Below are 23,915 nucleotides of genomic sequence, written 5' to 3' on the forward strand. Positions count from 1 at the left end.
GAGAAAAAAAGAGAGAGAAAAAAATTTAAAAGCCAGAGAAAAAAGGAGAGAAAGAAAAAGAAAAAAATTGGGAGGGAAAAACGAGAGAATAAAAAAAAATTCGGATCTATCTAGACTCAATCTCATAGCTGAATACAGATTATAATCAGTTTTGTGCACTGTTCAGTAAACACAGGCATATCTTCCGCATCCGAAATCTGTTTTGGCTGCATGAGTACTTAAATAAAATCTAGCGACGAGCCACATCTAAATAGTTGCAGAAGCTTGTTCACTATTTGATACCTCAAAATCGGCTTCTAAATATGTCTTTTTGCCCTCCGAAGTTCGCAAACACAACTTGTTGTAGTTTTCAGGACAGTTTTAGAATTTTTTGACTCTTCATATAAACTCAGAATTGAGTGATGTTTTTGCATTTGAAAGCTTGAGTCAGTGCCAATCTTGAGAAAAAATATCAGAAAATTGGCACAAACTTTTCCATAGGAAAGTTGTTGGTATATCCTGCTTGGTAGTTGTTTCACATCATTATCTTTACTGCTATCTTGATATTCACTTTTATCTTGGTGTCCAGAGCTACTTCATATCCTTTATTGATGATAGTAGTGCTACGCCGTGACCATATTAGTGTCCTAGGATCGTGTCTCTTGTCCGGTCTAGCTTAGGACCAGCACAGTACCGTCATTGAGTAGTTATTCAACATTGCGTCCCTGAATTGATTATTGCTAATCTTTTGCTACCATATATTTAAGCCTTACAAGCTCCACATATTTTTACACCGTGTATATGTACGTTCCCCTGGTATTCGCTTTACTCAATCTTCGGAGTTATTTGACACCGCTGGTTGCCTGTCACCATGTGTTGCTTGGTAAGAACTTGTAAGATATTGACATTTGCTTTACTGTGAGCGCTTTACCACCACATCCTAGTAGTTCATAGGAACATTAGTCTCAAATTTTCTTTCCTGTTTCTACTAATCATGACAAGTTCCGGAGATAGAAGTTCTTGGACGACGGATACATCTTCACCAACACGAGAGGCGTGGGACAATAGACACAAGCACATGGTCAGGTTATCTCCTTGCCGTCATTTGAGGGCAGATTTAATCCCCGCTATTTATCTAGCTTGGGAGCCTAACGTAGAACAAGTTTTTAGTCACCATGATTTTTCTGAACTTGAGAGAGTATGAGCTGCCACTGGAGCGTTTACTGGTTTTTTTTCTGTTGGTGATGTGTACATTCTAAGAAAAACTTTGATAACAAACCCACAACTTGGAAAGATTTGAAAGCTGTAATGAGACAACAATTTTTTCCTCCGCACTATCGTCATGAATTGCTTCACAAATTGGAACAATTAAAACAAGGCAGTAACACAGTTTAGGCTTACTACCAAGAGTTCAAATCTTATATGCATCATTGTGACATAGAAGAATTTGAGGCTGATACAATGAAAGATTTTTTGGTGGTTTAAACCATGATATTCATGCAAGATTTCAGTATATTCCTCATTTCATTACTGGTATGTATGTTCGCGCTTGTACCTTTGAAAGATAGATACAGGAGGATGCATTGGGTGACTACAACAGTTACTATTCCAGTTCATGCCCACCACCATCGGTTGGTTCCTGCATGGTTGTACCTACTAGAGCATCCACACCTTAGATTGAGAGTGTGACATCATCTCAAGAGTATGGTACATTGTCATCGCCCATACCTACATCAGCTATGTCTTTGCGAAAAAGTAACAGTAAAGGTATTGATGACATAACTTCACATGAGAATGATGCATGCCTAGTTAACTTGAATACATCATGTGTTGAGTTACCCGTTGATTTGAGCACACCACCTATTTTAGATAATCGTGTTACTGTCATGAATGCGTCATGTGATCAAACAACTGAAACACCAACATTTTTGAGTGCACCCATTGAATTAATTGTTGATGCAAAAGAACCAATGTTTAATCATTTTGATATGACCTCTAATATTGGTGATGATTCTGTGACCAATGACTTATTGCATGTTTGCTTATTTAAGCATGTTTTAGCATGTAAATTCGATGCAAGTAAGGTTTATTCACCAATGTTGGGATGGTTTAATGATGAACATTCTCAACCTTTTGAAATGAATAAGAGCTTCACTTATATGTGCAAACAGAGTTGCAATATTTTCATGCCTTCTACTTCTTGTGATAATATTTTGGCTTTAGATTTTATGAACTATGAAAGTTACTCACGTATACATGTGTCTTATGTGCAAAAACCAAGGTAAGTAATAATGGATGACATATACATATACAACATGTGCACCTTGTCTTTTTTGTTAGCCACATTTCATATTAAGCAACGCCGAGGACGGGTTTGTTTTCAGGAAGGGGATGATTGTCAAGACATGACTACCTTGGATACGACAAAAAATATTGCATACACATATATTTGTGAGGTGATTTCTAATGCAAACTATGCAACAATTTATTTATATCATCCAGGACAAAAATACTTCACAACATTTTGTGCCATGTCTAATTGCAGGTGTATGGGACATTTGTACAGTCGACATATGAAGATAAGGGAAAAAGAGAAGTTGAGGTGATGTTCAAAATGTCCTCTGATGTCACTTTTGGGCCAAGAGAAGATATATTCCAAGTCTCTCATGTTCTGCATTCAGATTCAGACTTCACAGAGATACCTGAATCAAAACGCCAAGAACTCTTTCATACAGACTCTGAATTGGGTGATTCTTTTTTTGGAAAGTAGATTTCGTAATCTTTCCAAACCAATTGGATTCACCTTCAAATTCTCCCAAAGCGTTGAGATATCGACTAAACAATCTGATGCTACAGCAGAATCCGAGTCAAACTACAAGTCCAAAAGTGTTGCAGCACCTCCACTTGGGCCCATGATCCTTGTATGACTTAGGGTTAGTTTTAGGCTGCCTTGGGACGTCCTCCCACCTCCTTGGCCGCAACCTCTTTCTCCTATATAAGTAGATCAATCTTGTAGCTTTATCTTGGGATTTGGTTAGTTAAAAGTTAGCCAATGCAACTTCGTGTACTTCATTTATGTCCAACGACCAGGTCAAGACCACTTACAGATCCTCACCATTATCAATACTTCATATATACTCGCAATATTCAGATTGCTTTATCATATTCTTACTTGTTCTTTGATTGCTTGTAGGAATTGACCTTCATGGTCAGTGATAGTAGCGGGGTGTCGCGATCTTTCGATGAGATGATAACTATCGATTTGGTGGAGATGACTTTCACGATCCGACTACAATCACTAAACCAACTCCGAGAGGTTATTGACCAAGCCGGAGCACGATCAACCTAACGACAAAGGTCTATTCCTTCAAAATCGAAGAACAAGAAAGAATATGATAAAGCAATCTAAATATTGCAAATATGGATGAAGTGTTGATAAAGGTTGGGATCCGAGAGTGGTCTTGGTCTGGTCGTTGGACACAAATGAACTACACAAAGTTGCAATGGCTAACTTTTAACTAAACAAATCCCAAAGTCTAAACGGTGCCCTAAGGGCTGTATATATGGAGGAAGAGGAGGGAAATTTCGTGGCCCTTGGAGGAGGGGTCCGAAACCAACCCTATCTCTTGTTTCCCCACACATACGTACTCTAAAAACAACCTATACTCAAGTATTTCGAAATTACATGCGCCTGGCCCAATAATAAGGCGACGCAACACCTATAATTGCCTGTGGATGAAATTTATGAAGTGGCATCTTTTATATTTCATCCAAGCCTTCATGCACTCATTATGGTGGCTTCAAAGTCCCGAAATCATCACTTAAAACTTCATTCTTGTTCCCCTTGCGCATGCCATCATCTCCATGCTTGAACTTGCTCCAAGGTTCATCTTTCTTATCCAAGCTAGGCCCTTCATTTGTAAGCAAAACAAATGTATCCAATTTAGGCAGCATCATATTCTCATGAACATTAGAATCTTTACCAAGAAATGAAAGTATGTGGTAATTCAATTGGCATGCGCGAGCTCTAGTAATTGGTACAACATGTATAACAGCAGGGGCTATGGGTGTAACAATTGTATTGATGTCCTCATCATCGTCCCCTTCTTGAAATGAAGTTGTCCTCGACGGAAGCTCATCTTCCTCACCCAAATAAGGCTTCAAATCTGCGATGTTAAAAGTGGGACTAACCCCAAAATCTACAGGCAGCTCAAGTTTATATGCATTATGATTTATTTTCTCTAACACCTTAAAAGGACCACCAACACGTGGCATTATCTTTGATTTGCGCAAATCAAGAAATCTATCCTTACGCAAATGTAACCAAACAAGATCTCGAGGTGCAAACACAACATGTTTTCTACCTTTATCTCCAACAAGTTAATATTTAGCATTCATATACTCAATGTTTTCCTTAGTTAACTCATGCATTTTTAAGATCAATTCAGCACGTTTACCATCAAAATTAACCTTCTCCGAAGATGGAAGAGGCAACAAATAAATAGGTGCATGAGGTAGGAAACCATACACAATTTCAAAAGGGCACATCTTAGTAGTAGAATGTAGCGAACAATTATAAGAAAATTCAATATGAGGCAAGCATTCTTCCCACATTTTCTTATTATTCTTCAAAACAACCCTAAGCATAGTAGACAATGTCCTATTGACTACTTCAGTTTGTCCTTATGTTTGGGGGTGACATGTAGTACTAAAAAGTAGTTTAGTCCCCAACTTAGCCCATAAACATCTCCAAAAGTGGCTAAGCAATTTAGTATCACGATCTTAAACAATAATATTTGGCACACCATGCAAGCGAATAATTTCACGAATGAATAAATTAGCAACATTACCAGCAACATCGCTTTTATGACATGGTATGAAGTGTGCCATTTTCGAAAATCTATCCACGACAACAAATATGCTATCCCTCCCCTTCTTTGTTCGAGGTAATCGTAAAATAGAATCCATAGATATATCCTCCCAAGGAACATTAGGTACAGGCAAAGGCATATACAAACCATGAGGATTGAGTTGTGACTTAGCTTTTTGACATGTAGTGCAATGAGCAAAAAAACGCTCAACATGTGGTCTTATCTTTGGCCAAAAGAAATGTGTAGCAAGTATATCCTCCATCTTCTTCAAGCCAAAGTGTCCCATTAATCCTCCTCCATGTGCCTCCTGCAACAACAAAAGACGAACAGAGCTAGCTAGAATGCATAGCTTGTCAGCACGAACACAAATCCATCATTAATGATGAATTTGTTCCATATTCTCCCTTCTTTCCATCTTTAAATTCATCTCATGCACATATGATCTTTGATGGTCTCCATACCAAATATTTTAAAGTCAAGTTGTGAAAGCATAGTATAACAACGAGACAATGCATCAGCAATAACATTTTCTGTACCCTTCTTGTGTTTAATGACATAAGGGAAAGTCTAAATGAATTCAACCCATTTAGCATGTCTATGGTTTAGTTTTGCTTGACTTCTAATGTGATTCAAAGATTCATAATCAGAATGTGTAACAAATTCTTTGGGCCATAAATAATGTTTCCATGTTTCTAAGGTCCAAAAAGAGCATATAATCTTTATCATAAGTTGAATAGTTCAGACTAGGCCCACTCAATTTTTCAGGAAAGTATGCAATAGGTTTGCCATCTTGTAATAACACGCCCCCTAATCCAATTCCACTAGCATCACATTCAAGCTCAAAAGTCTAATTAAAATCAGGAAGTTGGAGTAAAGTTGCATGCGTCAACTTATCTTTCAATACCGTGAAGGCTTCCTCCCGTGTAGTACCCCAAACAAAAGGCACATCCTTCTTTGTAAGCTCATTGAGAGGTGCAGCAATGGTGCTGAAATCTCTCACAAAACGCCTATAGAATCCAGCAAGGCCAAGAAAACTCCTCACTTATGTGACCGTTTTGGGCTGCGGCCAACTCTCAATAGCTTCAATCTTGGCTTCATTAACTTCAATACCCTATGGAGTAACAACATAGCCAGGAAAAGATACTCGGTCGGTGCAGAAGGGATTGGGACATGCTTATCCTTTGCTACAAAAGGGATTGGGCCACCTTGCTGCACCTTTGCTACAATTGTTACTTGTCACCCTTTACGAATTATCTCACTACCAAACTATGTGTTACCGATTTTAGTGCATGTAGAAAATACCTTTCTGAAAACCGCTTGTCATTTCCTTCTGCTCCACATTGGGTTCGACACTCTTACTTATCGAAAGGACTATGATTGATCCCCTATACTTGTGGGTCATCAAGCCACGAGAGGCCCACAAGGCATCAGGGCACACCTACCCCTAGGATGCGCCCTGCTACCTCACTGTCTCCTCGCAGGTCTTCTGGTCCTCCCCCGATGCTTCTAGGGTCTCTTATATCTAGAAAAAATCATCGAAAAATTTCATCGTGTTTGGACTCCGTTTGGTATAGATTTTCTGTAAACTAAAAACAAGCAGAAAACAACAACTTGCACAAGGCACTAAGTTAATAGGTTACTCCCCAAAAATGATATAGTGTAACATCCAAATTTTCAATTTGGATGTTATACATAGGTCATCATAAGCATATCGTATTTTAATTGCATTTTGGTTGTGATCCTAGAAATCTTAAGCAACTCAAGGACCCAAGGAGAGAGTTGGAGATTTCATAAGTTTTCATATTTGAATTTTCTCAAATTTGAAAAGAGGATCAATTTGGTTTTAATATTTTTCTCTCCACATATTTCCAATATTAAAAATAAAAGAGAGAAGATAATATGACATCTTCAAAAAACGAGGAATATTGGAGGAACAATTTTGAAATAAAATATATATTTTATTTGGATTTTATTCGAGATTTTATTTGAATTAGAAAAATATGCATTTTTCAAAATTGCATTTTTAGGCCAGATAAATGTTTACTTTGTTCTAAATATTTTATTTAGACGATGAAAATTGTTTTTGGCATTTTTAGAATTTTTTTATAATTTATTAGGATTTTCTTTCTTCGGCGGAAATTATTTATAAAAAAAGTTTTCCGCCAGACTGGGCCGGAGGCCCAGCCGAGCCGGGCCGAAGCCCACTCCCGCGCCGCCGCCGTCTCTGGCACGGACGCTGAGGAGGAGTCCGAGCCGGACTCCACCTCGGGCCGGCCCCTCCTCCAAGCCGCCCCCCTCGGCCTTTATATGCCGCCCCGCCGCCACCCTCTTCTCCCCACCCCAAGCCGCCCCGCCTCGCCGTTGCTCGACGCCGCCGTCGCCGGATCTCGCCGGATTTCGCCGCCGCCGGTTTTCTTTGTTGGACCGGTAAAAAAGCGACAAAACCGTCCCTGATTTTTTTCGTTAGATCGGTTCGGTTTGGTTTTTTTCGGTTTCGCTATTTAGCGTACATTCACCCGAACGCCTCTGTTCGCGAACACGTTCGTTTATCTCTGCTAACAAACGTTCATTCGTTAGTCTTTTTCTTTTTATTTTATTTTTCGGCCAAGGATCTATCTGTGATTTATTTTATCACAGATTAGCCCCAGATCTTCAAACGGTCGCAAATTTGTAACCGTTTGTCGAAATCCAGTGAAACGAACGCCAAAATCTTCGTCTCGAACCCCTCTTTTAGTTAATAAACTTGAACATGGTTTTGACAAATTAAAATTTGGTCGCAAGGAGATTTGAATTTGAACTTCTTTTGACTGCAGTTTGAGTTTCGTAGCTCCGATTCGATTGATTGTTTTTGCTAATAGAAGCTCTTCTCTTGGACTTTCGATTTGTATCTTTTCTCTTGAGTTTTACCCTTGAATATATCGCTTGAGTGCTTATGTATGTTATTGTTTGTTTGCGATAGAGTTTCCGGAGTGCAAAGCGTGCTACTACGAGTCACTAGGGTTTTCAAATCGTCAGCAAGGCAAGTAACACTTTGATCATACCCCCTTTACTATATAGTTTTTATGCATTAGTTCAATCCTCAAACACTACATGGTTAGGATTTGATAACATGTGGGTATTTGGAAGTAGTTGATGAGGTAGAACCTATTGTCCTTTATATAAACCCTGGGAGTTACTTCTACATATTGCTTACACTTCTATGCTATGTTCGTAGACGTGGTTTGGTTTGAGTGATTCATGAAAGATGTGAGTATTATTATGAACTAAGGGTTTATTTAAGGTGGATACTTTAACACACATCTGGGTGGATTGTTTGTGGGCACCCGGGGCAATCCAGTGCTGTCCAAGGAGATCCCGGGAAATCCGTGTGATCATCCTATGGTCCGCCAGCTAGGCTCAAAGGGATCATATTGTTATTCATGCTGGAAACTTTCGTGTGAAGCCACAAGCCATTTTGGGCTCTGGCATAGTTGAATATGTTTTGTGACCTCTTTTAGTGGTAAACTAGCAGATGTAGGGGATGTAGGTGGTATGGTTTACCTGTTGAAAGGGCTAATGCTCCTGAAAGACTGTGTCTCGGTCATACGTTTCTCAAACATCATGTAGTGCAAGAAATCAACAAAGGAGATCGAGTCTTGTGAGGAAAAGTGCGCAAACCTCGGCAGAGTGTACAAACTAATCATGGTTAGTCGTGTCCCCGGTTATGGACATCTTGAGTATCTGGTGCTTGAATTTTTATGTTGATCTCATCACTTTATTTAATTAATTTGCTGGGCTAATGATTACTTTAATTGGGATTGAGATGGGGTTACCATTCTCAATGTTTTCAACCAACTTTGTAGTTAAATAAAATATATTCCTTTGTTGTAGGGAAAAACTAGCTTTCTGCAAAAATAACCATATCGCCTCCACTAGCCAAATATGCATATAGTTATAGTTGCTACTTGTTCATTGCTCTACAGTGTTATTTTGCTAGCATATTCCATGTGCTGGCCCATTTCAGGCTGCAACATATTATGTTGCAGACTTTTCAAACGAAGAGTAAGGTGCGCTAGGTCGTTATCATGAACTCATGTATGCTGTTGGAGTTGATGGACTCGCTTTATCTTCCAAGCCTTCAGCTGTTATCTTATTTAGATGGCCTTTAGCCATATTATTGTAATAGTTCTCTTTTGAGACATTCGATGTAATAAGTGTGTGATTGAACTCTGTTATAAATCCTTCAAGTACTGTGTGTGTCAGCGTTAGATCCAGGGATGACACTTATGCACAGAGATTTGACCGTTTGAGGTCGGATCGCTACAAGATGGTATCAGAGCACACGCTGACTTTAGGATGCGACCACTAAGATGAGCCGTAGGACACTCTTCTCTACTCATTTCTGACTCTTCTCCACTTTCTACTCTATAGATGGTGGAATCAAGGAACAAGTTTGCTCAACTAGATGAAGACACCCCTTTTGGATGGCACTTGAAGGAGGCCACTAGATACCTGAACATCGGAATACCAAGCTTCATCGGAACCTAGACCGCCACTCTACGGGAAGAAGAGCGCTGGACTATTCGAGTACATGTTCCAGGAAGGACATTCACACCAGTCACGGAGCCCATAGAGTTTTCCTTCGGTGCACCAACTTGGAGTTTAGGAAAGAGCATGGCAGCCCACATCGCCATGGGATGCATCGGCGAAGTCTACAACAAGGATCTTAAGGACACCATCTACCAGATATGTGGGAGCCGAGATGAGCAATGGGAGATGATCAGCACCAGGAGGGACAAGTCCATTGCAGCCTACATCCAGGAGTTAAACCAACACATTCGTCATTAGGAGAACCAGATGTGCGCCAGCATGATGGACCTGAAGAATGTGATGACCAGGAACATGGAGCTAGAAGAGGAACTCAAGTCTACACACGATGGATATGAAGAGGAAATTGCAGTTCTACTGGAGAAGAATGAAGATCTGAAGAAGAAGCTAGGAGTATTCATGGGAGACCCTGCGCCAGGAAGTGACGATCATCCAGAGGACTACATCATCATCGATGACACCGATTCTGACCCTGACAGTGATGATGATTATGAAGACGAAGCTGGAGCAGCTATCATGGAGTCTTCTTCTGATCAAAATTTTTAGTCGACCACCATATTATCAGTAGAATTCCACCATGTATATAGAGTAGTCCGAGTACTTTGTAACGGTAGCTAGATCGATTGTATGCCCTTGTTTGATTGAGTGGTGTGATATGAATGTGTTTGTCTCATGTGCATATGGGTAGTGCTTTCTCTTTAGACCTCATTCTATTCTAATCTCTTCCCTCTAAACCCATGAGATGCCTCCGAGACGTGACCCCGGATTTGTCTTCCCACCGGAGCTCACTCAGTTGATCCAACAACAGAATGCATTGATGCAGCTATTAGTCCATAACCAAGGCAACAACAACAATAACAACAACCCACCACCACCACCAGTTGATAACTTAGCCCGTTTTCTGAGGTTGAATCCACCGGTGTTTTCCAGTAGCACTGAGCTGATTGTTGCTGATGGCTGGCTCCGCAGGATTGGAAGGGAGCTAACCACCGCAGATTGCACAGATGCCGAGAAGGTGTGTTTTGCCGCACACCAATTGGATGGACCCGCAGCCTCATGGTGGGAGAATTACACTGCCTCTTTTCCCATAGCCAATGTCACATGGGATCAATTTCAGCAAGCTTTCCGCATAGCGCATGTCTCTACAGGAGCAATGAATATGAAGAAGCGTGAGTTTCACAACTTATGCCAGGGAAATTGTACTGTGGGGCAGTACGTGGATGAGTTTAGCAAGTTAGCCCGCTATGCCCCAGATGATGTGGCCACAGATGCCGCGAAGCAGGAGAAGTTTATGGAAGGGCTGAAGGATGAGATGAGTATGCAGTTGATGGTGGCAACGTTTACAAACTACCAGGAGTTGGTAGACCGGGCCCTTATGATTGAAAGCAAACAACCGAAGATAGAGAGCCGCAAACAGAAGTATGGACCTGGGAATTACAATTCTGGAGCTCAGCAGAAGCCTCACTTTACTCCTAACTCCGGAGGTTACACCCATAACCATGGAGGCCATAACCACAATGGAGGAATCTCACATAACCACAGTGGGTCTAAGAATGGAAACGGGAATGGAGCAACCAGTAACCAGAACCTTCCCAAGCCAGCAACGCTCGCCAAGGACCTGAGCCATGTTACCTGTTACAAGTGCGGGAAGACTAGGCACTACGCCAATGATTGTTCTGAGTTGAAGAATGGCAATGGAAATGGAAATTCTGGGAAGAAGCCCAATCCCTTCACTAGAGGTCTGGTGAACCACATCAACGTGGAGGAGGTTGAAGATCAGCCTGATGTAGTGATCGGTAAGTTTTTGATTAAGTCATTTACCGCACTCGTTCTTCTTGATACTAGTGCATCGCATTAATACATATCAAGGGGATTTGTGGACAAGTTTAAGTTGCTAACCTTAGCCCTTAGGTCACCCATGTTAGTAAGCTCGCCAGGAACAGAGTATATGGTCAGCCGATGGTGTGATCAGTTACCCTTAACAATTGGTAGTCATGTTTTCCCCTCAGACCTAATAATTTTGGAATCCCAAGGATTGGATATAATATTAGGCATGGATTGGTTATCGAAGTATGGAGGAAACATCGATTGCGCTAGTAAGTCAATTTTACTCACCACCCTGGAGGGAAGAAGGATCAAATATGCGTCTAGGCATGCGCCAAGGAGGACCCAAGTAAATTCTCTCTCGGGAGTTGTTCAGGAGGAAGTGCATGTTGTGCAGGATTTCCTGGATGTATTTCCAGAGGAACTACCAAGCATGCCGCCAGATCGAGACATAGAGTTTTTGATAGAGCTATTGCCAGGCACCGGACCAATATCAAAGAGGCCATATCGGATGCCCGCAAATGATCTAGAGGAAATTAAGAAGCAGATTAAGGAGTTATTGGAGAAAGGTTACATTCGACAAAGTTTGTCACCGTGGTGAGCCCCAGTGCTCTTGGTTGAGAAGAAGGATGGATCTTTGAGAATGGTTGTGGATTGTCAAGCATTGAATGAAGTCACTATCAAGAACAAGTACCCACTACCGATGATCGACGATTTGTTTGACCAGCTGCAATGAGCTAAAGTATTTTCCAAGATCGATCTGCGATCAGGATACCACCATTTGAAGATCCGAGAACAGGATATACCTAAGACAGCTTTTACCACAAGGTATGGGCTGTATGAGTACATAGTGATGTCATTTGGATTAACTAATGCCCCTGCCTATGTTATGAGTATGAGGAACAAGGTGTTCATGGAGTTTCTGGATAAGTTTCTAGTGGTGTTCATTGATGATATTTTGGTATACTCGAAGAATGAAGAGGAACACAAGGAACACTTGCGCTTAGTTCTCGAGAAACTCAGGGAACATCAGTTGTATGCCAAGTTTAGCAAGTGTGAATTTTGGTTGAAGGAAGTTGGATTTCTTGGACATGTTATATCAGGAGAAGGTATAGCAGTAGACCCTACCAAGGTTCAATCAGTCACTAAGTGGTTGGCACCCACCTCAGTTGGAGAGATCCGTAGTTTTCTAGGACTTGTAGGGTATTACAGGAGGTTCATTGAATTTTTTTCCAAGATTGTGAAACCCATGACAGAGTTGTTGTAGAAGGACACCAAGTTCAAATGGACTAAAGATTGTGAGGCCAGTTTTCAAGAGTTGAAGAAACATTTGGTTACAGCCCCAGTGCTGATTCTTCCGGATATACGCAAGGATTTCCATGTGTATTGCGACGCTTCTCGCTTAGAACTTGGAAGTGTACTTATGCAAGACGGAAGAGTTCTTTCATATGCCGCACGACAACTCCGACCTCATGAGTTGAATTATGCCACCCATGATTTGGAATTAGTAGCCGTAGTGCATGTGCTTAAGACCTGGACACATTTCCTGATTGGAAACAGATGTGATCTGTACACGTATCACAAGAGTTTGAAGTACATTTTCACGCAGAAGGAGTTAAATCTCAGGCAAAGGAGACGGTTGGAGCTCATAAAGGATTATGATATGAAATTGCATTATCATCCAGGAAAGGCCAATGTTGTAGCAGACGCTTTGAGTCGGAAGAGTTATGCCAATACCCTTGTAAGCGGAGGATTACCGAGGAGTTAGTCTAGAATCTCAAGGAGCTTCGTTTGGAAATAGTTCCAAGAGGTTTTGTTGCAACAATGGAGGTTCAGTCTACATTATTGGGAAAGATTCGAGAAGCTTAGAAGGATGATAAGGAAATCGCTGAGATAAAGGAGAATATGAGCAAGGGAAAAGCCAAGGGTTTCCGTGAGGATGAGCACGAGACCTTATGGTTTGAGGATCGTATATATGTGCCCAATAATGTTGAGATTGGGAAGTTAATACTTCAGGAACCTCATGACTCGCCATACTCGATTCACCCCGGAAATACCAAAATGTATTTGGATTTGAAGGAGCGTTTCTGGTGGACATGTATGAATAAGGATATTTCCGAGTATGTAGGAGTGTGTGATGTATGTCAGAGAGTGAAGGTAGAACATCAGAAGCCAGCAGGATTACTGCAGCCTATGCCAATACCCGAATGGAAGTGGGACAAGCTTGGCATGGATTTTATCACCGGATTACCCAGGACGTGATCGGGAAATGATTCAATCTGGGTAGTAGTTGACCGCTTGACCAAGGTAGCTCATTTCATCCCGGTGAAGACCACCTATACATGCGCGAAGTTGGACAAGATATATATGACCAGGATCATATGTCTGCATGGAGTTCCAAGGACCATCGTATCAGATAGAGGGACACAGTTTACCTCAAAGTTTTGGAACCAATTGCACAAAACTTTGGGTACTAGGCTAGAGTTCAGTACAGCCTTTCATTCACAAACAGATGGACAGACCGAGAGAGTCTATCAGATTCTGGAAGACATGTTGAGAGCTTGTGCGCTAGATTATGGATCTAGTTGGGATGACAATTTCCCTTGCGCAGAGTTCTCATACAACTACAGTTATCAGGCTAGTTTGAAGATGGCACCTTTTGAAGCCTTGTATGGAAGGAGATGCAGGACCGCGTTAATGTGACATGAAGTTGGAGACCGTCAGTTGTTTGGACTGGATTTGATCAAAGAGTCCGAAGAGAAGGTTAAGTTGATTCGAGATAGACTGAAGGTAGCTCAGTCCAGGCAAAAGAGTTATGCCGATACCAAACGCAAGGAGGTAGTCTATGAAATTGGAGATCGAGTGTATCTTCGAGTGTACCCACTGCGAGGAGTTAAACTATTTGGAATTAAGGGAAAGTTAGCCCCAAGATTTGTAGGACCATACCGAGTTCTAGAACGTATGGGAGAAGTTGCCTACAAATTGGAGTTACCTTAAGGATTGTCAGGAGTTCATGATGTGTTTCATGTTTCCCAGTTGAAGAAGTGCCATGCTGAGATAGCCAATATTCCTCTAAGAGATACAGTGCCCCTGGAAGCAATTCAATTGGAGAATGATCTGACCTACGAGGAGAAACCCATCAAAATTCTCGAGTTGTTAGCCGAGTTATGCGCGGTAAGGTTATCAAGTTTTGCAAAGTTCAGTGGAGCCACCATACCGAGGATTAAGCCACTTGGGAACAAGAAGAAGACCTACGGAAAGACCACCCACACCTATTTTCTAGCCAACCCGAATCTTGAGGGCGAGATTCATCTTAAGGGAGGTAGGTTTCTAACATCCCAATTTTCAATTGGATGTTATACATAGGTCATCATATGCATATCGTATTTTAATTGCATTTTGGTTGTGATCTTAGAAGTATTAAGCAACTCAAGGACCCAAGGAGAGAGTTGGAGATTTCATAAGTTTTCATATTTGAATTTTCTCAAATTTGAAAAGAGGATCAATTTGGTTTTAATATTTTTCTCTCCAAATATTTCCAATATTAAAAATAAAAGATAGAAGATAATATGGCATCTTCAAAAAGAGAGGAGTATTGGAGGAAAATTTTTAAAATCAAATATATATTTTATTTGAATTAGAAAAATATGCATTTTTCAAAATTGCATTTTTAGGCCAGAAAATTTTTCACTTTGTTCTAAATATTTCATTTAAACGGTGAAAATTATTTTTGGAATTTTTAGAATTTGTTTATAATTTATTAGGATTTTTTTCTTCGGCAGAAATTATTTTTAAAAAAAAAATTCGGCCTGACTGGGCCGGAGGCCCAGCCAAGCCGGGCCGAAGCCCACTCCCGCGCCGCCTTCCTTGCGCCGCCGCCATCTTTGGCATGGATACCGAGGAGTCCGAGCCGGACTCCACCACGGGCCGGCCCCTCCTCCAAGCCGTCGCCCCCTCGGCCTTTATATGCCGCCCCGCCGCCGCCCTCTCCTCCCCACCCCGAGCCGCACCGCCTCGCCGTTGCTCGACGTCGCCGTTGCTAGATCTCGCCGGATTTCGTCGCCGTTGGTTTTCTTTGTTGAGCCGGTAAAAAACTCGACAAAATTGTCCCATTTTTTAAGATTGATTTGGTTTTTTTTCGGTTTCGCTATTTAGCGGACGTTCACCCAAACACCTCAATTCGCGAAAGCATTAATTCGTTTGTCTCTGATAACGAGCGTTCGTTCATTAGTATTTTTCTTTTTATTTTATTTTTCGGTCAGGGACCTATCCGCGATTATTTTTATCACAGATTAGCCCCCGATCTTCAAGCGCTCTCAACTTTTTCACCGTTTGTCCAAATCTAGTGAAACCAACGCCAAAATCTTCGTCTCGAACCCCTCTTTCTAGTTAATCAACTTGAACATGGTTTGACAAATTAAAATTCGGTTGCAAGCAGATTTGAATTTGAACTTCTTTTGACCGCAGTTTGAGTTTCGTACCTCCGATTCAATTGATTCTTTTTGCAAATCGAAGCTCTTCTCTTGGACTTTCGATTTGGATCTTTTCTCTTGAGTTTTACCCTTGCATCTATTGCTTGAGTACTTATGTATGTTATTGTTTGTTTGCGATAGAGTTTCCGGAGTGTGAAGCGTGCTACTACGAGTCACTAGGGTTTTTAGATCGTCAGCAAGGCAAGTAACACTTTGATCATACCCCCTTTACTACCCAGTTTTTATGCATTAGTTAAATCCTCAAACACTACATGGTTAGGATTTGATAACATGTGGGTATTAGGAAGTAGTTGATGAGGTAGAACCTATTGTCCTTTATTTAAACCCTAGGAGTTACTTCTACGTATTGCTTACACTGCTATGCTATGCTCGCAGACGTGGTTTGGTTTGAGTGATTCATGATAGATGTGAGTATTATTATGAACTAAGGGTTTATTTAAGGTGGCTACTTTAACAAACATCTGGGCGGATTTTTCGTGCGCACTTGGGGCAATCCAGTGCTGTCCAAGGAGATCTCGGTGAATCTCTGTGATCATCCTATGGTCCGCCACCCAGGCTCAAAGGGGTCATATTGTTATTCATGACGAAAACTTTCGTGTGCAGCCACAATCCATTTTGGGCTCTGGCATAGTTGAGTACGTTGTGTGACCTCTTTCAGTGGTAAACTAGCAGATGTAGGGGATGTAGGTGGTACGGTTTACCCGTCGAAAAGGATAATGCTCCTAAAAGACTATGTCTCGGTCATACGTTTCTCAAACATCATGTAGTGCAAGAAATTAACGGAGGAGATCGAGTCTTGTGGGGAAAAGTGCGCAAACCTCTGCAGACTATACAAACTAATCATGGTTAGGCGTGTCCCTGTTATGGATTTCTTGAGTGTTTGGTGCTTGAATTATTATGTTCATCTCATCACTTTATTTAATTAATTTCCTGGGTTAATGATTACTTTAATTGGCATTGAGATGGGGTTACCATTATCAATGTTTTCAACCAACTTTTAGTTAAATAAAATATATTCCTTTGTTGTAGGGAAAAACTAGCTTTCTGCAAAAATAACCATAGAGCCTCCACCAGCCAAATATGCATATAGTTATAGTTGCTACTTGTGTCGGTGTGAAAACCGGCGGATCTCGGGTAGGGGGTCCCGAACTGTGCGTCTAGGTTCGATGGTAACTGGAGGCGGGGGACACAATGTTTACCCAGGTTCGGGCCCTCTCTATGGAGGTAATACCCTACTTCCTGCTTGATTGATCTTGATGAATATGAGTATTACAAGAGTTGATCTACCATGAGATTGTAATGGCTAAACCCTAAAAGTCTAGCCTGACTATGATTATGGGGATCTACCTACGGACCTAGCCCTCCGGTTTATATAGATACAAGAGGGATCTAGGGTTACACAAGGTCGGTTATAGAGAAAGGAATCTTCATAGTTGATCGCCAAGATTGCCTTCCATGCCAAGGAGAGTCCCATCCGGACACGAGTAGAGTCTTCGGTATCTGTATCTTCATGGCCCATCAGTCCGGCCCATATCCAATAGGTCGAACACCTAAGGACCCCTTAATATAGGACCCCCTCAGTAGCCCCTGAACCTGGCTTCAATGACGAGGTGTCCGGCGCGCAGATTGTCTTCGGCATTGCAAGGCGGGTTCCCCTTTTCGAATACTCCAAGATAGTCTTCGGATAAAACGAATGTGTCTAGATCTGCAACACAGGTGCCACACATGACTACAGAGAATATAATATTTCACGAGTCCCATCCGTTGACAACTTTTTGCAAGATGACATCACGTATGTCCGTCATTATATCAAACCATTTTTGTCCGCCGTTCCATGTTTCGAGATGCAGTTTCCAGTGGCATGTCTTGTCAAAGCAGAGATCGTGTCCCCTTATTGCGGGATTCTCCTCAATAAAGGCACGGGTAATCCAACCGCGCCGTTTACACAACCCTTGGGAATATGCGAGTTTTAGGGCGAGTGGGAAGGTGTTCGATATTCACTGCCTTTATAAGGGGATAAGTATCCCTCTTCTTCTCCCACGCCTTCTCTCTTCCTCTGCCCTTCCACTCTTGAGCTCTAGCGCCCAAGTTCTCATATTTTCCCCACTCGAGCAAGCACACAACCATGTCCGGATCCGAAGGTCAAGGCAAGTGGATGGCCTCCTCCATCAAGGAGAAGGACATTACCGAGCTTCGGTCGGCCGGGTATCTGGCGAAGGAAATCGCCCACCGTCTTCCTGCCAAGGGGCAAGTCGTCCCCACACCGAAGCCTAACGAGAGGGTGGTATTCATCCCACATTTCATCCGCGGGCTTGGGTTTCCACTCCACCCTTTCATCCGTGGGCTTGGGTTTCCACTCCACCATTTCATCCGCGGGCTGATGTTCTATTACGGGCTAGACTTCCATGATCTAGCCCCGAACTCTTTCCTCGACATCTCGGCGTTCATCGTTATGTGTGAGGCCTTCCTCCGCATCCAACCCCACTTCAGGCTGTGGCTCAAGGTCTTCAACGTGAAGCCGAAGGTGGTGGATGGCCAGCACCCGGAGTGCAGAGGCGCCATGGTGAGCAAGCTAACCAATATCTCCTAGCCAAAAGGTACTTTCGTGGAGACTATCAAGGAATGGCAGAAACTATGGTTCTACATCACAGAACCCCGCGGCGCCACCTGGGCCGAGGCTGCCGAGTTCAACTCCGGCGCTCCAATGCGACTCACCACCTGGTTTGAGAAGAGCCCGAATTGGTCTTTGTCAGACGAGCTGATAGACCTGTAGACGCGCATTCAAAGCATGGTGGATAAAGATATCAAGCTTTTCAATGTAATCCAGGTGATGCTAGTTCACGGGATTCTCCCGTGCCAAAACCGAAGTTGCCCTTTATGGGAGTTCAATCCGAAGAAGCACCAAACCCTGAAGAGGCTCTTTGAAACCACTCACGAAGATGCCTGGAAGTTGCTCTTCAAGGGCAACGAGACACCGCCAGCGACAGACTCGGACCGCGGGCATGACATTAACCACCCCACCAACGAGGTAAGTTTTTTAACGCATCCTCTACTTGCTTGTTTCAAGGATGATATCTGGACTTTTATTATCATTGCTTCTTCAGGAATAGATGGAGAGGGCAAAGCGGATTTGGTGTCCGGCTCCGCTACCTGAGGAACCAGTCATCTCGCATCTAGCGAAGATGCTGGTACCGGCGCCCTATACGACGCCGGAGAAGATGGCCAAGGGGAAGGCCAAGGGGTTCCGGAGTGGCCCCTGCCGCAAGGGCGCTTCGGACATGACGTCCGATGACAAGACCCGCTCCTCCGCCACCAAAGATGACGACGATGAGGAGGAGGAGGAGAGCGACTCTCCCCCTGATGGGGGGAGGAAGAAGAGGGCGGCCTCCACAAATCTGGAGGCAGATGCGCCCAAGAAGGGCAAAGGCCCTCTCACAGACAGCTCCGCGTGGGACGTCGACAGTAGTGCAGAGCGACGCCCCCGGAACAAGCCCCTGGCCGCATCGTGAGTACTAAGAAACCGCACACATCCATTTATCTGGCCTCCCCTCCTTATGGTATTTTATATGGTTTAATCATGTTATTGCAGTCCGGCCCATGATAGCTCCTAGCGATCCTCATCAAGAGGCTCGTTGGATTCAAAGGCAATGGCCAGCGAGACAACGCCGACCGCTTACTCTCCCAAGGCCAAGGGAGATGACGAGGTGCTGTCCCAAAGGACCTCCCAGGCCAGGGAGAGGTTCAGGAGCCCGTCATGGTGGCGTCGGAGGACGACACCTCGGCCGCCAGACACATGGGGGAACAGACCCCCATGGAGACTAACTATGGGGGTCGTGCTCAGTTCGGCCCCCATCTATGCACGGATCCGGAGACCCATACGGCCCCAGGGTCCGACAAGCATCCTCCTTCAAGAGAAGGAGGCGTGCTCGTCCCGCCGGTGAGCTCTGTCCAACCAGAGGCACCGGATAATCTATTGGAAGCGCTACGGGGCGCTTCCATTGTGGAATAACACTGTATCCTTATGGGTATGGTGATTGAGAAGGTCCAGTCCATCAAGAGCAGACTAACCGAAGCCTCCAGCGGCCTGCTAACAGGTTTTGAGGTAAGCGGCATTAACCGAGAAAATGCCAATATAGACAGTTGCCCCTGAGACACTGTCTTTTGTTCGGAAAGAAAAGCCGGGCAGAGGATCAATTAAATTTCGCAAGAAACTAACCAAATTGTGTCTGATGTGAATAAGTAGGCGTCACTACTGACCGTGACCTCTCACACTGCCGAAGACTCCGGACTAAAGCAGAGACTGGAGCGGGCCGAAGAGGAGCTCGGCCAGGCGAGGAAGCAGCTGGAAGACCAGCAAGGTATGTATTGACTCTCTATGTATTTGGAAAGAATACATGATGTATATTGAACGTCGTGTCATGATATGCGTAGGAGCGATGATCGAGGTTGAGGCCCTCAAAAATGCCCTGGCCGAAGCCGAGGGGAAAGCTTTCAAGGAGGAGGTCGCTCGTAAGAAGCTTAAGGCTAGGCTGAACAAGGTCCAGCAAGAGCTCCAAGATGATGTGAAGAAGTATGAGGCCTTGGAGGGTGATGTTTCGGCTCGAGAGGCCGAACTATCAAAGGCTCGCCAAAGCGTGGAAGCAGCCCGGGTTGAAGCCCAGGGTGCCCTCTAGGAGATCCAGGAGGCCAAGATGACCGTAGCGGGTAAGGCATTTAGTATGAAAAGCAAGTATGTGAAGAAGAAATATTTCCTACTAACCCGGATTCGGAGTTCTCCAGGGGCATTTGCAGATCTGCCGTCCAGTGTGTCCGACGCCACGGAGTTCTTCCGAGCCAAAGAAGGGAGCTCAACGGAGAAACTGTTCTAGTCGCAATACCTTGCGCCAGAGCATCCCGTGCCCTTCACCGATCAGCTAAAACAGCTGGTTGAGCTGCATAGGGTGGCCGAACAGGCCATGAAGGATTTGATAATCCAGCTGTGGCCTGCCGAAGCTATGCCCGGCGGCTACTTCGGGCTTGTGAAGCGGCTGGTGAACGCCTGTCCTCGGCTGGACGTCGTCAAGTGATCGGCCTGCATTGAAGGTGCGCGCATGGCCTTCACCCGCGTCAAGGTGTGGTGGGAGAAGATGGACGCCGTCAAGCTGACGACCGAAGGGCCGCCAGAGGGCAAGGAGTACCGCATGCCTGAGCGGTATTTTGCAGATGTCCTGGAGGGGTCTCGCATTGTAGCAGTGCAATGTGCACAAGACATTATTTTCGAATGAATACAATCATGTTGTCTTCGCCTTGTATGATGAAACAAAATCATTATGTAATATAATGTTTTGTTAAAAAAATTCTCCTCCTCTGTGGCCATGTTATGTGAAATCTGAGAGTTGGCCAGTCATCGGCTTCTGCCCCCATGTAGGAAATACGGGGGTGTTCGGGATGTGATCTAAACACTCTTGATCCAATTGTTTGCTCTACAATGTTATTTTGCCAGCATATTCCATGTGTTGACCCGTTTCAGGCAGCAATGGATTATGTTGCAGACTTTTCAGACAAAGAGTAAGGTGCGCTAGGTCATTGTCATGCACTCAGCTATGCCGTTGGAGTTGATGGACTCGCTTGATCTTCCAATCCTTCCCCTATTATCTAATTTAGATGGCCTTCAGCCATATTATTGTAATAGTTCTCTTTTGAGACATTGAATGTAATAAGTGTGTGATTGAACTCTATTATAAATCCTTCAAGTACTGTGTGTGTTAGCATTACCGATCCAAAGATGACACTTATGCACAGAGATTTGACCGTTTGAGGTCGGATCGCTACATATAGACTTGCATATAAAGTATCCAAGATTGATAATATAATAGCATGAAACAATAAAAAAATTATAGATATGTTGGAGACGTATTAGTATCCGCAAGCTTAATTCATGCTCGTCCTCGAGTAGGTATGATGAGGACATGACTTCCTTGGATACGACCAAAAATATTGCATATATGCATATTTGTGAGGTGATTTCTAATGTAAACTATGCAATAATTTATTTATGTTATCTATGACAAAAATACTTCACAGAATTTTGTGCCATGTCTAATTACTGGTGTATGGGACATTCGTACAACCATTATATGAAGGTAAGGGAAAAAAAGAGAAGTTTAGGTGCTGTTCAAAAAGTCCTTTCACGTCTCTTTTGGGCCAAGAGAAGATAGAGTCTAAATCTCTCACATTGTGGACTCAGGTTCGGACTGCACAGACATATCTAACTCAAAATACCAAGACCTCTTTCATACAGACTCCGAATTGGGTGATTCTTTTTTGTTGAAAAGTAGATTTCGTACACTTTCCAACCCAATTGGATTCGCCTTAAAATTCATCTGGAGTGTTGATATATTGACGAAACAGTCTGACACTATAGTAGAATCCGAGTCAAACTACAAGTTCAAAGGTGTTGCATCACCTCCACTTGGGCCCATGAGCCTTGTATGACCTAGGTTTAGTTTTAGGCTGCCTTGGGACGTCCTCCCACCTCCTTGGCCATCACCCCTTGCTCTTATATAAGTAGATCCATATAGTAGCTTTTTCCTTGGGATTTGTTTAGTTAAAAGTTAGCCATTTCAACTTCGTGTACTTCATTTTGTGTCCAACGACCAGATAAAGACCGCTTTCGGATCCCCACTTTTATCAATACTTCATATGTATTCACAATATTTAAATTGCATTATTGATTGATCTCCAATGTATCTATAATTTATAAAGTATTCATGCCATGTTTACAACAGTTTTATATGGTTTTAGTATGATTTGCATGGAACTACCACAGACTGACGTTGTTTTTTCAGAACTGGCATGGTGTTGTTTTTTGTGCAGAAATGAAAGTTTTTCAAATGAGCTAAAACTTTTTGATGATTGTTTTTGGAACAAAATAGGCACTAGAAGCTTTGTGGGAGCACCAGAAGGCGAAGGAGGTGAGCACAACCCACCAGGGTACGCCAGTTGTTGCCCGTGTGGTGGTGTCTTGTGGGTCCCTCGAAGCCCATCTTCACGTGAAACCAACGCCAAAAAATTCTATAAATACAGAAACCCCTAGAAATAACCATAGATAAGAAGTTCCACCGCCGCAAGTTTCTGTAGCCATGAAAAACCAATCTAGACCCTATTCCGGCACCTTGCCAAAGGGGGAAATCATTGATGGTGGCCATCTTCATCATCCGGCGACCACCATGATGAGGAGGGAGTAGTCCATTGTAACACCCTCGATGCGGCTATATCTCCTACATGTCAAAGCACGACTTAGAGGCATAACCACATTGAAAGCAATGTTGCAAGTAAGGTAATCTTCACAACAACCCAAGTAAATATATATAAAAATGGGAAAGGATACATAGTTGGCTTACACTCGCCACGTCACACAAATACATGAATAACATTACAATCATCCAATACACTCATGGTCCGACTATGGTACCAAAATAAAAGATCACCCCAACAAGCGACACGGTCCCCGATCGCCCCAACTGGGCACCACTACTGATCATCTGGGAAAGACACATAGTAACGACGAGAGTCTTCATCGAACTCCCACTTGAGCTCAAGCGCATCGTCTAGAGTGGTAACATCGGTCCCTGCATCTGGTTTGGAAGTACTCTGTGAGTCACGGGGACCCAGCAATCTCGCACCCTCGCGATCAAGACTATTTAAGCTTATAGGTAAGGCAAGGTAATATGTGGAGTTGTAGCAAGCGACTAGCATATATGGTGGCTAACCTGTTCGCAAAAGAGAGCGAGAAGAGAAGGCAAGGCACGAACGAAGAACTATGATCAAGAAGTGATCCTAGAACAACCTACGTCAAGCATTACTCCAACACCGTGTTCACTTCCCGGACTCCGCCGAGAAGAGACCATCACGGTAACACACGCGGTTGTTTCATTTTAATTAAGTTAAGTTTCATGTTATCTACAACTGGACATTAACAAATTCCCATCTGCCCATAACCGCGGGCACGGATTTCGAAAGTTCAAATCCCTACAGGGGTGTCCCAACTTAGCCCATCACAAGCTCTCACGGTCAACGAAGGATATTCCTTCTCCCGAGACATTCCGATCAGACTCGGCATCCCGGTTTTACAAGACATCCTCGACAATGGTAAAACAAGTCCAGCAACACTGCCCGAATG

This window comes from Triticum urartu, chromosome 3A (assembly GCF_056163025.1).
Source record: "Triticum urartu cultivar PI428250 chromosome 3A, HENAU_Tu73, whole genome shotgun sequence".
Lineage (NCBI taxonomy): Eukaryota > Viridiplantae > Streptophyta > Magnoliopsida > Poales > Poaceae > Triticum > Triticum urartu.